Source organism: Helianthus annuus, chromosome 17 (genome assembly GCF_002127325.2).
Source record: "Helianthus annuus cultivar XRQ/B chromosome 17, HanXRQr2.0-SUNRISE, whole genome shotgun sequence".
Taxonomy (NCBI): Eukaryota; Viridiplantae; Streptophyta; class Magnoliopsida; order Asterales; family Asteraceae; genus Helianthus; species Helianthus annuus.
In genome coordinates, this window is record NC_035449.2 from 22,731,334 (window position 1) to 22,745,779 (window position 14,446).

Genomic DNA, 14,446 nt, shown 5'->3' on the forward strand with positions numbered 1-14,446 from the left:
AGTTTGAAAACAGTAAAAGAGGGGACTATGTACTCACCTGAGGGTGCTTAGAAGTCTTGAACAACAACCAAGCAAAGCTAGAGTGATCAGGGAATCAAACGGCACCCTATATAGGTAACTATGTAAATAACCGGACCTAAATCGGGAGATAGGATAGAATGGGGTTCTATAAATCAAATGAGTAATTGAACTCATATGGTATGATTTAATAGACCCTACATTCTGATTGAAAGGCCTACCTAAATGCTTTTGACCCGTTTCGACCCATTATGGTAACATAAGTCACTATAAGGCGTCGTTAGCGTAAAACTATGTTCGGATGGTTAACTATGTGCTATGCCAAGTCTTACATGCCCAATTATCCCTAAACATGTTACTAAATCAGATTATATGTCAAAAATAAGTTCACATAGGCAAAATACGGATTTTAGCTTTAAAAGGGCATTTTGGTCATTTCCTATGGGCATACAAGCTAACTAGCAAATGACTAACCAATCCTATGTGATCATAAGGTATAACCTCAGTGGTTATTCCCTATGCAACTATGATCACTAACTAAGCTTGGTCGGATCCTAAAGATCGACCAAACGGGTCGGGTTCGAAAGGCTAAGCGGTTGTTTAGACCGCTTACCTTACGACCCTAAACAAGCACTAAACTAATAGTGTCGAGTTAGACATGTCAAAACATGTCTAACCTACTGATTTGGTATCAAAACAAGGTGTTTTGATACCCTAAAGTAGTTCCGTTGCAAAATGCGTGCTAAAACGCATTTTGACCGAAACTTTGACTCGACACTACAACTAGCTAACGTGGTAATCAGCGGTTATAATCACGAAGGATTATAACTATCGTGATTACAATCACGTTTCATAGTTCAATTGAACTTTGACTTGACCAATTGATGGTCAAAACCGAAAGTCAAACTGTTGGCCAAACGTTTGACTTTCTGCACCACATAAGGAAAAAGCCATAAAAAGAATGAAAGAATGCTCACTAAGGGTCCTTGCTATCTTTTCAACAAGAAGACAAAGTCCCAAATCAGCTTAGAGAGCTTCCAAGCAGATGTAGAGAGGAGAGAATGAGAATGAGCAAAGAATGGAGTGAAAGGCCTTGCTATTTATAGTTGTGGTGATGCTCTAGGATCATCACAAGTGGTTTGTTTAGCCATTAAGCAATAAATCTCATCCATACAAGTGTTAGGAGCAGGTGCAAAGCTTTGGAGAGGTGGTAACTTGGCTACCACACAAAAAAATTGCAAGATTGGCCCCTGAATTTACAAACTGAAGCTGAAAACAATGTTTCTGCCCAGATGTGATCGTCGCGTAGCGCGACCACAAAGCCTTATGGCCGTCGCGCAGCGCGACGGTGTAGGCTGAACTTTCAAAGTTTGGCAGAAATGGTCCCTGCACGTGTTTAAGCTTGTTTTTGACGTTTTTAACCTCCGTAAAGTCATTTTCAAGGCTCCACAAGGTCGTTAAAGTGTAGGGGACCTGAAATATGCTTGAAAACATCTCGGATGTCGGTTCGTTTGGTCGTACGGTCACGTTGTTCGGTTATTTACGACAAAACTCGAACGGACGCGAAAACGATCCAAATTACGCGACGAATGGAATTTTTGCATGCCGATTACTAAAATAAAAATATTTTAGTGTGTACAAAAATTTTGGATGTTCAGATATGGCCAGAACGTAAGATATGCGCGAAAATGCAAACTTACGCCGTTTTTGACACTTTTAGTCCCTGTAAGATCATGTAAGCATGTTTTTGCACACCGAACCTATCAAAGCTTATTTCTAAGCCATGTTTAGGTTATATATATGGTATGTTTAACTTATGATCAAGTTCCGGACTATACGTTGCCTTACGAAACAGCAGACTTTTGCAAGTTGACGCAAATAGTCCCTGTAAGCGAATAAACTTGATTTCGGCATACCAAACCATCCAAAACTTATTTCTAAGTTATGTAAAGGTTATTTAAGGTATGTTAAGCCTATGTCACTATTCCAGAGTGTTTGTTGCATTAAACTGGTTATATTTACGCATCAGATCGTGTATAACCTTCCAGAAAGCGACTTAAAGCCCGAAATCGAACAAGAATTGATATGTGCAAATGATACACATATTTTCACAATTCCCAAGTATGAAATACAAAATTTCATTGATTTGGCATTTGTTTGACGGTCACAGTGACACAGGTGTCACAGCTAATGAAGGAAGTCTGTCCATTGAAGTTCATGGCGCTAACGTTAATCAACTCGAAACCAAATCTGATGGTCTTCAGTATTATCTGAATCGCATCTAGGTGCCAGATCGCGATAATCTTCGTGAGCTCATTATGAATGAGGCTCACAAATTTCATTACTCTATCTATCCAGGCGCCGATAAGATGTACCAGGATCTGCGTATGACTTATTGGTGGCCTGGCATGAAGAAGGACATTGCTGTGTATGTCTCTAAGTGCCTCACCTGTCTGAAGGTGAAAGCTGAACATCAGCGTCCTTCGGGACTTTTAGAGCAACCTAAAATCCCCGTGTGGAAGTGGGATAGTCATGCCATGGACTTTATTACTAAACTACCCCGTACCTCTAAAGGTCACGATAGTATCTGGGTGATTATTGATCGTTTGACCAAATCCGCTCACTTTCTTCCTATTCGTGAAGATTACAGAGTGGAGAAACTTACTCGAGTCTATACCGATGAGATTATAAGGCGCCATGGCGTACCTTTAGACCTAATCTCTGACCGTGATGGTCGCTTTACTTCTCGTCTTTGGCAAACTTTTCAGTCCGCTATGGGTTCGCACCTGAATTTTAGCAGGGCCTTTCATCCTCAGACGGATGGACAGACCGAGCGCACTATTCAAACCCTAGAGGACATGCTCCGTTCTTGTGTTATTGACTTTGGTGGTAAATGGGATGTACATTTACCATTGATAGAATTCTCGTACAACAGTAGCTATCATTCCAGTATTCAGATGGCTCCTTTCGAAGCTTTGTATGGGCGAAAATGCCGATCTCTCCTCAGCTGGCATGAGGTTGGGGAAAAGCAGTTCACTGGCCCTGAGATTATTTAAGAGGCAACGGATAAGATTCTTCAGATCCGTGATAACTTGATCAAGGCTAGAAGAAGAAAAAAGAGCTATGCTGATACAAGGCACACGCCTCTGGAATTTGCTGTTGGAGACCGAGTTCTCCTCAAGGTATCTCCCTGGAAGGGAGTAGTTCGCTTTGGTAAAAAGGGAAAGCTCGCTCCTCGCTACGTGGGTCCTTTTGTGATACTTGAAAGGATTGGCAAAGTAGCGTACAAGCTCGATTTGCCTCAGGAACTAAACAACGTGCATCCAGTGTTCCACGTATCCAACCTGTGGAAATGTCTAGCCGACAAGGAACTGCAAGTTCCTCTGGAGGACCTGCAAATAAACGAAGTTGTTCAATTTGTGGAGAAACCGGTCGAAATCATGGATCAAGCTGTCAAGTATCTGAGGCGCAGCAAAATTCCCATTATCAAGGTTCGATGGGAAGGAAAGCGTGGTGCTGAATTCACTTGGGAGTTGAAAAGTGATATGAAGGCCAAGTACCCACATCTCTTTGAACAGTCTTCTTCTAAGATTTCGGGGACGAAATCTCCTAAAGGAGGGGAGACTGTAACGCCCAACGTCTCTGAACTTTAGGAACTTGTCAAGACTAGTCCCTGAAGTTTAACTTTTGTCTATAATTAACCCCTAGTCTATGTGGATTGCCTATCTTCTTGTAATGCCTAATCCTATATACACTTGGAATGCCTAATTCTATGCTTGAATGTCTATCTGGAATGCCTAATGTTGGAACGCCTAAATGAGGGATGACTATGTGTGGGATTGTCTAATTCTATATGACTAAAATGCCTATTCGGAATGTCTATATGCTTGGAATGTCTAAATCACAACACTTGGAATGCCTAAATGTCTATATCTTGGGAATGCCTAACTCTATGTGCTTGGAATGTCTATATACTCGGAGTGTCTAAATTTACATGTGGAATGTCTATATCTTGGGAATGCCTATACTTGGAATGTCTAAATCTATTGGGTGCTTGACTCCTTAGACTCGTGAAACTTGATTCTTGGTTGAACGAGAGACTGGAGCCTTGTCACTGGCGGAATCTATCAATCTTGAAAACTTTTGATGTATATTCTATAATCTAGTTATACTATTGCCTATACATAACGCAACGCCTAACCTAACGCGTAAAACAAATCAGAATCGGGAACGCGAAAGGATGGATTGGCCAGAGTGGCCATCCGATCGGATGACCACCCCAGCCGAACCACCTTTCCTCCTTCCTTCACCTATAAATAGGCTATCAAATCACCATTTTGAGTGATGTGACAACTCTGCTCGACCAAGAACACGCGCACGCTATTTCCCCACTTTCTCATCAATTTCGGTACGTTTCAAGCTAGATCTTTGTACTTTCTTGATCTACACATCATTCTCTACGTGATTCTCATTGGAAATCACACTTTTCACCGTGAAATCTCTCAGATCTGAGTTCTTGAGGGTGATGTCATCATGGTGGTTGTACAAACTATCATGTGATGTCATTCTGAGCAAGATCTACCTCAGATCTAAGGTATTTAATACGTTTTTACACTAAATCTAAGTTAAATCTATACTTCTCATATAAAACTTGGGTTGTTCTTCATTTTATTGTCAAATTTCGGTTTACTTCGGTGATAAACGGGACTGAACGAACTGTAGACTCGATCAGTGGTCTAGAGTTGGTTAGGAACGGGTTGTTCACTGATTAAGACGATCATGGGATGGATTCCGGCATAAAACCGTCACCAACGGACAAACGGGTCGGACTGGGGTGACTCCCGACCGATCAGAATGTCTGTGAAATAATGTGTAACTGTTGCCTCACTCTGTACCGAGACGTCACCATTAATCTCTAAACTTAGAAACTTTTACAAAATGATAAACAAGAACAAGGGTCTCCCGATCGAGCGGCAACCCGATCGGACAACAATCCGATCGGATAGCCACCCTATCAGATGACACTTGTCTTGAAATTCTCAAGCCTTTGGTAAACAAACAAAAACTTGGAAGTTTGACCGAATGGCCATCCGATCGGACAGTCATCCGATCGGACAGCCAGCCGATTGAAACGACCACTTTACACGCACTTAGACCAAGTGGCAATCTGATCGGATAGCCATCCGATCGGACAACCACCTTGGTCTCTTCTTTTGGTTATAAACACTTCACTCGAAGTGACGACCCGACTGGATGGCCATCCGATCGGGCAGTCACTAGCCGTACGCATACAAGGTCATCCGACCGGCTGACCATCCGATCGGACAGCCATCCGATCGGACAGCCAGCCGACTCCATGACCCTGTTAACTCCTTTATTCAAACCCAATACGCTGCCTGACTCTTACCCTATTACCATCTAAGCAGACTAATCTCAAAAGAGCTCCCTTTGATCCAATAACAGTTGCGACTGTTAAGCAATCACTATGAGTATACTCGATCCCCTTTTTACTTTATGTTTTTGGGGTGTAACATGTATTCTATTAAACTAAATACTTTTGGCAATCTATACTCTATCCTGTGTGCTTGTGAAAACTTGTGCATTCTAGTATTCTATTTGTGCTATGTGACGTTTAATCCAGGGTGTTTAGTTCCGCCTTAACAATAGTAGCGTTATAGGGGGTGCTCCTCTCCCATTATTCTTCGGGGGTATTGTTAGGAGGATTCTAGTTTACCTTGAGTCTTGGGTAAACACTAAAGCATCGGGATACTTGGGCTATCACTGCATGGACTGCGACACTAGCACGGCTGAAACTATTTGTATTGCTTACACTGTGGATATGAGTTGTTTTAATCTATTATTCTATTATCAAACTTGTATACTCGCCAATACTTTTGTATTGATATTTTAATACATGTTGCAAGCTGATAGGTTGCTGAGGAACATGGAAAAACAAGCTAGGATGATGCTCTAGAAACGTCGCCTAGTTAACTTAGTATTTTGAAATAATTTGAACAATTTATGTTTGGTTTGTAATGTGATGATTGTGACAATGTTTTAGACTACTTGCATGAAATCTATTAATCTTTATCGAAACAAATAGTGTTATGGAATTCTCATGAGCAATCTGAACGCCTAGTGCTCGCACCCCGATGTTTCCGCCATCGGTTGGAGTGTCACACCTAGCCAGTCTCAAGCAACTGAGCCAGCTCTCTCTCTCTTCATCTGATTAATCTTTTGTACACCTTTTTTTTATTTTTCATCAACTTAATCCGAGATGTAGCTAATTTCAACACCGTTTTACTAAATGAATCAAATAACGAATTTTGATGTAGCTAATTTCAACGCTGTTTTACTGAATCAATCAAATAACAAAGACATACACAGGTATAGTCAAAATTGAAACCTTAAAAATACAAATTTCCAGAAATTGGCTGTGAATGTTTACCATTTTGCGGGCTTAAATCGTTTGTGAAGCATTGTTGTAAACGTGTATAAACTGCTGGATCGTCGATGCGTACGGTGAAAAGAGAAATTAGGGTATCTATGGGTCGGTGATGTGGGAGACGGTGATGGAGAAGATTGGCGGTGGAGATAGAGAAGATTAGGGTTTTGGATAATATGGTTAATGAGTTTTTGAATGAGATACGAGTCATGGATCACCGTATGACCCGGTTACATAACCCGGTTTCCATATTTTAGGCATTGAGCGGGAAAAAGAGTCTATGAAGCCCTCATTGAGTAACACTTGTCCCAAAGATGATTTCTTTTGTTATATCTATAGATAGATAGATGAGTTACATATCACTATATATGACTTGTCCACCATCTCTTTGGTGTAACAATATTGGTGCTACATATCTTGCAGTCAACCCGGTGTTTTATCAGCGCACCAAACACTTTGAGATTGACTTGCATTTTATTCGTGACATGTTTTTTTACGGCTATTTTACATGTTCGGTATGTTTCTACTACGCTGCAGATTGCAGATCTTTTGACCAAAGGATTGTCTAGTATTCATTTTGACAGTTTGAGGTCCAAGCTTCACGTGGATGCTCCCCGTTCAGCTTAATATGAGTGTATGTATATATAGTGTATATGTATAGAGGTGGTTAGTTAGTTAGAGAGGTTAGTTGGTTGTCAAATCTCTATATATAAAGAGTTGTATAGATTGTAAATGTAACATGAAATGAATGAATAGCCTGATTTCCCTTAGTAGGCATTACAATATATACAAGAGAACCTAGATGAGGTACGCCCAGCTAAATGGAAGCCATGGAAGAAATCAATTAAGGCAGATCCTAAACTTAGTAAGGAATACTTGGCACTGCCAACATATGGAACAAAAATATCTATTGCCTTGTGATATTGGAGTTATGAGAGTATATTATTTTTAAACTTTATTCTATATAATGAGGTTTTGGCATAATAAGTTTATGGTGTGAGCATGTGGACACTTTTTAAAAACTATAAAAGCAGCATCCAATCGGATTTATGTTTGATGATCCGATCCTTTTAACATGTATTATACTCTTTAGTTGTGCCGTAAAAGAATCGAAAGCTTACTTTTACTCAATCGATTGGTGAGAAGTTTGTTGAATGAACGTAACTAATATCTAATTATTATTTAATTAAAAAAGTAAAATTATTCATTTATGTTTGTTTACTTTATTAACGAATGATGATTGTACAATAAACACAACCATACTTGATAGCTTAAGTATTGCGGAAATAGAATAAATAGAAGCATTTAAACGCTAGAGACCCCATATCTCAGGTAGAGAGGCAGGTGCACAATTGATGCTGAGCTTACCGATGATGAACTAATCACGGGATCACATGCATGCTATTGTCAAACAACCATATATTTAGGGCACTAGGGGTGGTGGGGTTTTATAACGCGTGATGGAAGTTCAACGTGTGGTTGTTTCCATTTTTCCACCGCCACCATATTGTTCATCACGTAATCATATGGTTTCCGTGAAGTTTTTCACGCGTGACAAAGGTTTACACTACAAGAAAGGGACACCTTTAGCAACGACAGGTGTCGCCGCTATTGCCCACATTTGTCGCCGCTATTACCTTTTAGCGGCGACATGTCGCCGGTATTGATGGGTCGCTATTGGCCTGGTTGTCGCCGCTAATGCTCTTGCCGGAGAATTTGCAGGAAAGATTGCCTGAGATAGATTGCCGGAGATTACATAACAAACCGTTTATCAAAAACTTGTCGGAACTAATAAATTTAAAGATTACATAACTTTTCATTCAAATTCTCATCTCAAAAAATGGATTCAACGGTACTATCAAAAACTTGTCGGAACTATACATTTTCTAAACAATAAAACGATAAAATGAAACTGGACGGAACTTGTCGGAACTATACATTTTATAAACAATAAAACGAAAATGGCCGGAACTTGAGCTTGATGATGGCGGTTCAACGGTGGTTCAACGGCGGCTGAGATAGATTCACGATGGTGGTGGTGCAGCTTGATAATGGTGGTGTTGGAGCTTGATAATGATGGTGGTGGAGCTTGATGATGGCGGTTCAACGGTGGTTGACGGAGCTAGACGGTGGTGGTGGTGCAGCCGGTCCAATGGTGGTGGTGGAGATTGATGATGGCGGTCCAACGGTGGTGGGTGGAGCTTCAGGGTGGCGGTGGTAGCTTCATGGTGGTGGCGATCCGGTGGTGGTGGTAGCAGGTTGTTGTTGTTGTGAAGATGATGGAGTTTGGTGATTGTGTTTGTGGGTGAGTGTGTTTGTTTAAGGAAGAGAAAGCAGGAAGGAGCCCAAACCGTTGGATCATACTCTCATCAAGGGCAGAGATCAGCTCTTTTCAAGCTTCACACGGATTGACTTTTAGTGGAGACAGCTGTCGCTGCTAATGCCTATTGTCTTGTCGCCGCTAATGCTCTATAAATCCCCAATCGTTAGATCAGAATAAGGATCAACGGCTGGGGTTTGGTTTCAGACTCCGAGACGCGGATCGACCAATAGCGGCGACATTTGGCATGTCGCCGCTAAAAGTGGTTATTTCTTGTAGTGTGAGTGATGGAACATGTGAGGTGGTGTAGGGTTTATTGTTGGTTGTTGTGAGTGGTGACCATTGCCACTAAAAAAGGTTGTGAGTGATGGAAAAATAGTTGATGACATGGCGGAATTTGATTGGGTGTTGTGAGTGATGAGTAATCACCACCCCCACCCCCTTATGATTGATGCATATTCTAAAGCCAAGAGACATCTTTCAATCCCGTCTCAACGTGGCCATTTTTCGTTTTAGACTTCACATATACTTGTAAAACATCACACAAAGTTGTGCCGCATATGGATGGGTTGTGGGAGCATAGGATGCTCACGAGTATTGATACATGGTTGAAACTTGATATCAGTAACGCCAAGGAGGTAAAATAGATTCATGGAATTACCAAAACAATCAACTTTCTTTTTATAGAGGAAGCGATGTTCGATTGGTATTTTTGACTAACCGTTTATATAACGTGATTTCCTTTTAATCTGATTTCGAGTCGTTAATATATCATGAAGTAAAATTATACTGGCATTTGCTGTATTTTTCCCATTGTGTATAAGGTATCTCCATACACCTTTAAGTAGTAGTTCAAAGTCATTTTAATCCATTTGAAGTAAGCTTTTTTGTTATGTTAATTTGTTAACTAGAATGGGCCTCCATGAGTGATCCACATGGGTTGTAGGCCATAAAAGTCATACTTGGTTTGGATATAATACTACATGTCCTTATTGAAAATATATAAACAGGAGTCATTTTATCATTGTTTATTTGCCATGATACATTATATTAACATGAGTCAATTTTATCATTGTTTATTTGCCATGTTACAAAACCATCTTGACAATTATAGTTAAGGGTAAATTACACTTTTCATTTTTTATGTTTGTATCATATTATTGCAATGGATGTCTTTTAACTATAATAATTATAGCGATAATTTTTTCCTTTGTAAATACATGACATTTTAGGTCCTTTACCACTAGCCTATTAAATTAAAACATTATTAAGTCATATCACGTGATTCTCATGTGAGACCTCATGTGCCCTTTTACCCCCTGATTCCCCCCACGTTATAAAACCCTTCTTTCTCAAACAACATGAATCAAACACTTGAAAATCCCCAAATCAAACATACCTAGATGCTCGGTTTTCGGGTGCGGTGTTGTGAATGAAGTTAACCTTTCAAAAAAAAAAAAAAACATACCTAGATGCTAAAAAACAGTATAACTACATATGTTTATATCCGCTGAAAACTATAAAACTAAATTCAAATTAGAAAGTTGTACATGTTGATTTTAAATTTCTTGTAAATGAAAATGTAAACACTATCTAATATATAACTTTAATGAAAATTTACGTCTAAATGTAAATCAACTTTAATTTATATGACACGTGCATTAAAATAAGCACATGAAAAAATATTGTATTTTTAAGTTAACGAATGTTACGACGCGTTGCGGCAGTGTCGAAACGTAAAATGACTCGAATTTATACCTTCTAATGAAAACGTATTATATTTAACCTGAGTTGTTTTCGAACAAAATTCACGTCAAAACGTAAAGAAAGAAAACGTATTATATTTGACCTGTCTCATTTCCGAAAAAATAAAATAAAATTTACGTCAAACGTAAAGCAACTGAAAACGTACATAATAATAAGCATAAGAACATATTATATGCGACGTAACTCGTTTTCGGGAAAAATTTACGTTAAAACGTAAATCAACTTGAATTTATGCCAATAAGTACATAATATGAACACGTAAAACTCGATTATAAAATTTATGGAAAGTTAAAAAGATTGTAGGTGTAAGTGCTCAAAGTTGCGAGGTAAAATATAAAAATCATAAAAAAGTCAAAATAGACAAAAGACAAAAAAAAATTAGGACACTGTTCACAAAGTTTACTGATTGCATTATAGTTGGGCTAAATTGCAATTTTTCGTCTTTTATGTTTCAATGTTTCGACATGCGTTGTTCTTTAACTTTAAAAATTACACTCTATGTCCTTTATGTTTGCAATCATTAACGGGCAGTGTCCTTTCAGCTAAACCCAGTTAACCTTTTATGTTAAAACCCTTGACGTGCACATCACGTGAAGGTATTATCGTCTTTTTACCTCCTAAAATCTGTAATAAGAGGGTATCCTCTCCCTCGATTCACAAATTTAGGGGGTAAAAGGACGAGAATACCCTCACGTGATGTGTACGTGGGGGGGTTTTAACATAAAAAGTTAACTGGGTTTAGCTGAAAGGACACAGCCCGTTAATGATTGCTAACATAAAGGACATACAGCATAATTTTTAAAGTTAAAGGATAGCGCCTGTCGAAAGATTGAAACATAAAGGACGAAAAGTGCAATTTAGCCTTATAGTTAATTAATTAATTAATTAATAATATTATGTTCATTTGTAAGTAAAAAAAAAATTATCGTCGTTTTTAGATAGTGTTTTTAGATAGTGTAATGCTTTGTTTAGTTCCATATATACCCCGTACATATAATATAATGTACATGTGACCAAAAGAAATTACTATATCATAATAATACAATAATAATAATTATGGGTAAATGGTATCGAGTGCCGGTACCGGTATCAAATTTAACAAATCGGGTATATTTTCGGTACCTGTTCGACACCGATATTCCTTGGTTTTTACCCTCAATTACCGGTGTCGTACCAGTACCGACCGGTACCGGTATCAAATTTAACAAATCGGGTTTATTTTCGGTACCTGTTCGACACCGATATTCACTGGTTTTTACCCTCAATTACCGGTGTCGTACCAGTACCGACCGTTACCAAACCATACCGTACCAAGTATATTGGATACAGGTACCCACTTTTGGGCCTATATATTAAAAATATAATTAAATCAATAGTAACATCATTAGGTGATGAGCAAATGGTATCGGGTACCGGTACCGGTATTAAATTTAGCAAACCGGTTGTATTTTCGGTACTGGTATTCACCGGTTTTTACCCTCAAATACCGGTGTCGTACCAGTATCGACCGGTATCGAACCGTACCGTACCAAGTATATTCAGTACCGGTACCCACTTTTGGGGATTTCGGTAACGGTATTTTCGGTACCGGTTGGTACCGAACTCATCAAATCCTGTAGCAACGTAACAATGCAAGTAATTGCACCGTTTAGATTACTTTTCATACACACAGTAAGTAAATTGTATTTCATTTGAATGAGGTTTTATATACACAACAACTTATTTCGCTTCCTTTTTTGTCTTTTTCTGTAATGAATGAATTATAGCATGTAAAATTAACTTGGATATTTAGATTATTGATGAGTAAATCGTATCAAATCCTGTAATCAAACCGGTATCGTATCGGTACAAAATATACTATACCAAATCATTTTCGGCACCAATTTGGTACCCACCTTTTGGCGTTTTCAGAATCGTTACTTTCGGTTCAACACCGGTCTAGCACCATACCTGTATTTCTTGATTTTTACCTTCAAATACCATACCGTATTCTACCGAGCATTTTCGGTGCAGGTACCTAATTTCGATGATTTTCCTGATCGGTACTTTCACTGCCGTTACCGGTATCGAGCTCATCCATATTTTAACGTGTTAGCACCGAAATAACTGAACTGAAAACAACCGAATTTCTAACGTGTAGGACGTGTGGGGTCCTATTATTATATATTAGGTTATTTAAAATCTTTTTTTAGAACGGAGTGACTATCTTTACCATGTTGTTTTTATTTATTTTTTGATATTCGGTAACTGCTTACCGTTGCTGACAAGCGTTTTGCAGTCATTGGGTCCCCGCCGCAACACGCGAACATAAAATCAACTAGTTATTATAATGTTTACATGTTTTTAGATAACTTGGTTGCATTACTGCTGGGACAGGTAGGCTGATTCTAAACACCCCCCCCCTCCTGATTATACCCCCCTTGTGAGAGGAAAACTGTCGGTCCCACGCGGGCCCCACCTGTAAGTATGTGAGAGTAGGGAGTATAAAAAGTAATTAGGGGGTGTAGAAAGTGTTGGAAAATAAGTGAAAATAACATTTTTCACAAATATAGGAAAATGTTTTTTTTCCTATTTTGAACTAGTAATAAATATAATAAAATGAGCGGGTTTTATATACTTATTTGTGGGTTTGTGTTCTATGTTGGAAGAGCTTCGCAACGAACTAAACCACGTCCAAAACGGAGCTAAGATGAATGAGATATCGATGCTCAAAGTTGGGTGTTTGGAACATTCAATGCTGAAACTAAAGGGAAAGTAGCACCTTGTCCCACATCGGAGGAGAGATGGAACTTAAATGGGTATTTAAGGAGGAACTCTCCATCCTTATTGTTTCATGGAAGCACACACTAAGTGTCCTCGCGAAGGGTGCAGAGCACCCTAACTCCCACTCGCACGCGCGCGCGTGGCATGGGCGATGAGGCGCAATGTGGCGCTTTGATGACGCACGCTCGCATCACCGCGAGCCGCTTGAGAGCCGCCTTTGTATTTTTGACCATGTGCGCGTGGTGGATCACAGGGGCTGCAAGGACCAAGTGGAATAGCATGCGGGTTCGAAGCGCGTGACATGGCAGTCCGCGCACGGGTATAAGTGGCACGAAGGCGCGCGGTTGCGCATGGTGCATGGGGCCTGATGTGACGTGCGCGGCGCACCAGAGTGAGCCAATACGGCACGACTGTGTGGCGCGTTCGTATAGGCTCACAGGTGACGTGGCGCACACGCGCATGGTCCTGAGTCAGTGTGGCGCATGCGCGCATGGCAGTGAGCCAAGAGGACGCACCGCGCATGGGCATGCAGACCTGGGCGCGCGCGCACCAGTGTGACTTGCGCGCGCGCGCGCAGAAGCTTCCAGCATTGAATGACAGTGCAGTTACAGTTCAGCTTCGAAACTGACGAGTTAACGGTCTTTGATTGAGAATTAAATGACGTATTAAATTGCATTGAAGACGTTTAATGCAATTTAAACCTCTCCTTTAATTCTTTTTGACTGTTTCGATTCAGATGCAGTATAAATAGAGCATCTCCACCACTGCAGAAGAACACCAGTAATACAACAGCATACTCAACATTCTCTCTATAACTTTCTCATCTTCTTCCTACAAAGTTCAAGGTAACCTTCGGGTTGTAGGCGAATTCCGGCAGTACTACTGCTCCGGCTGTTGTACCCTGGGAAACAAAACGAGTACTCTTGAGAGACTCGGAATTTGTTTTAAGGGAAGCGTGTGGACACGTGCCTCAGCCAGTCTTCTTCTTCCCTTTTCTTGTATTTGTCTTTATTTCAGTTGTATTCGTATTGTAATTTTGCTTTCTTACTTCTTTGTATTGTAATCATTAAATTAAATTTGTTTATTTTATTTAAATTACGCGAACGGTTCCTACAATCTTAAAACAAATTTTT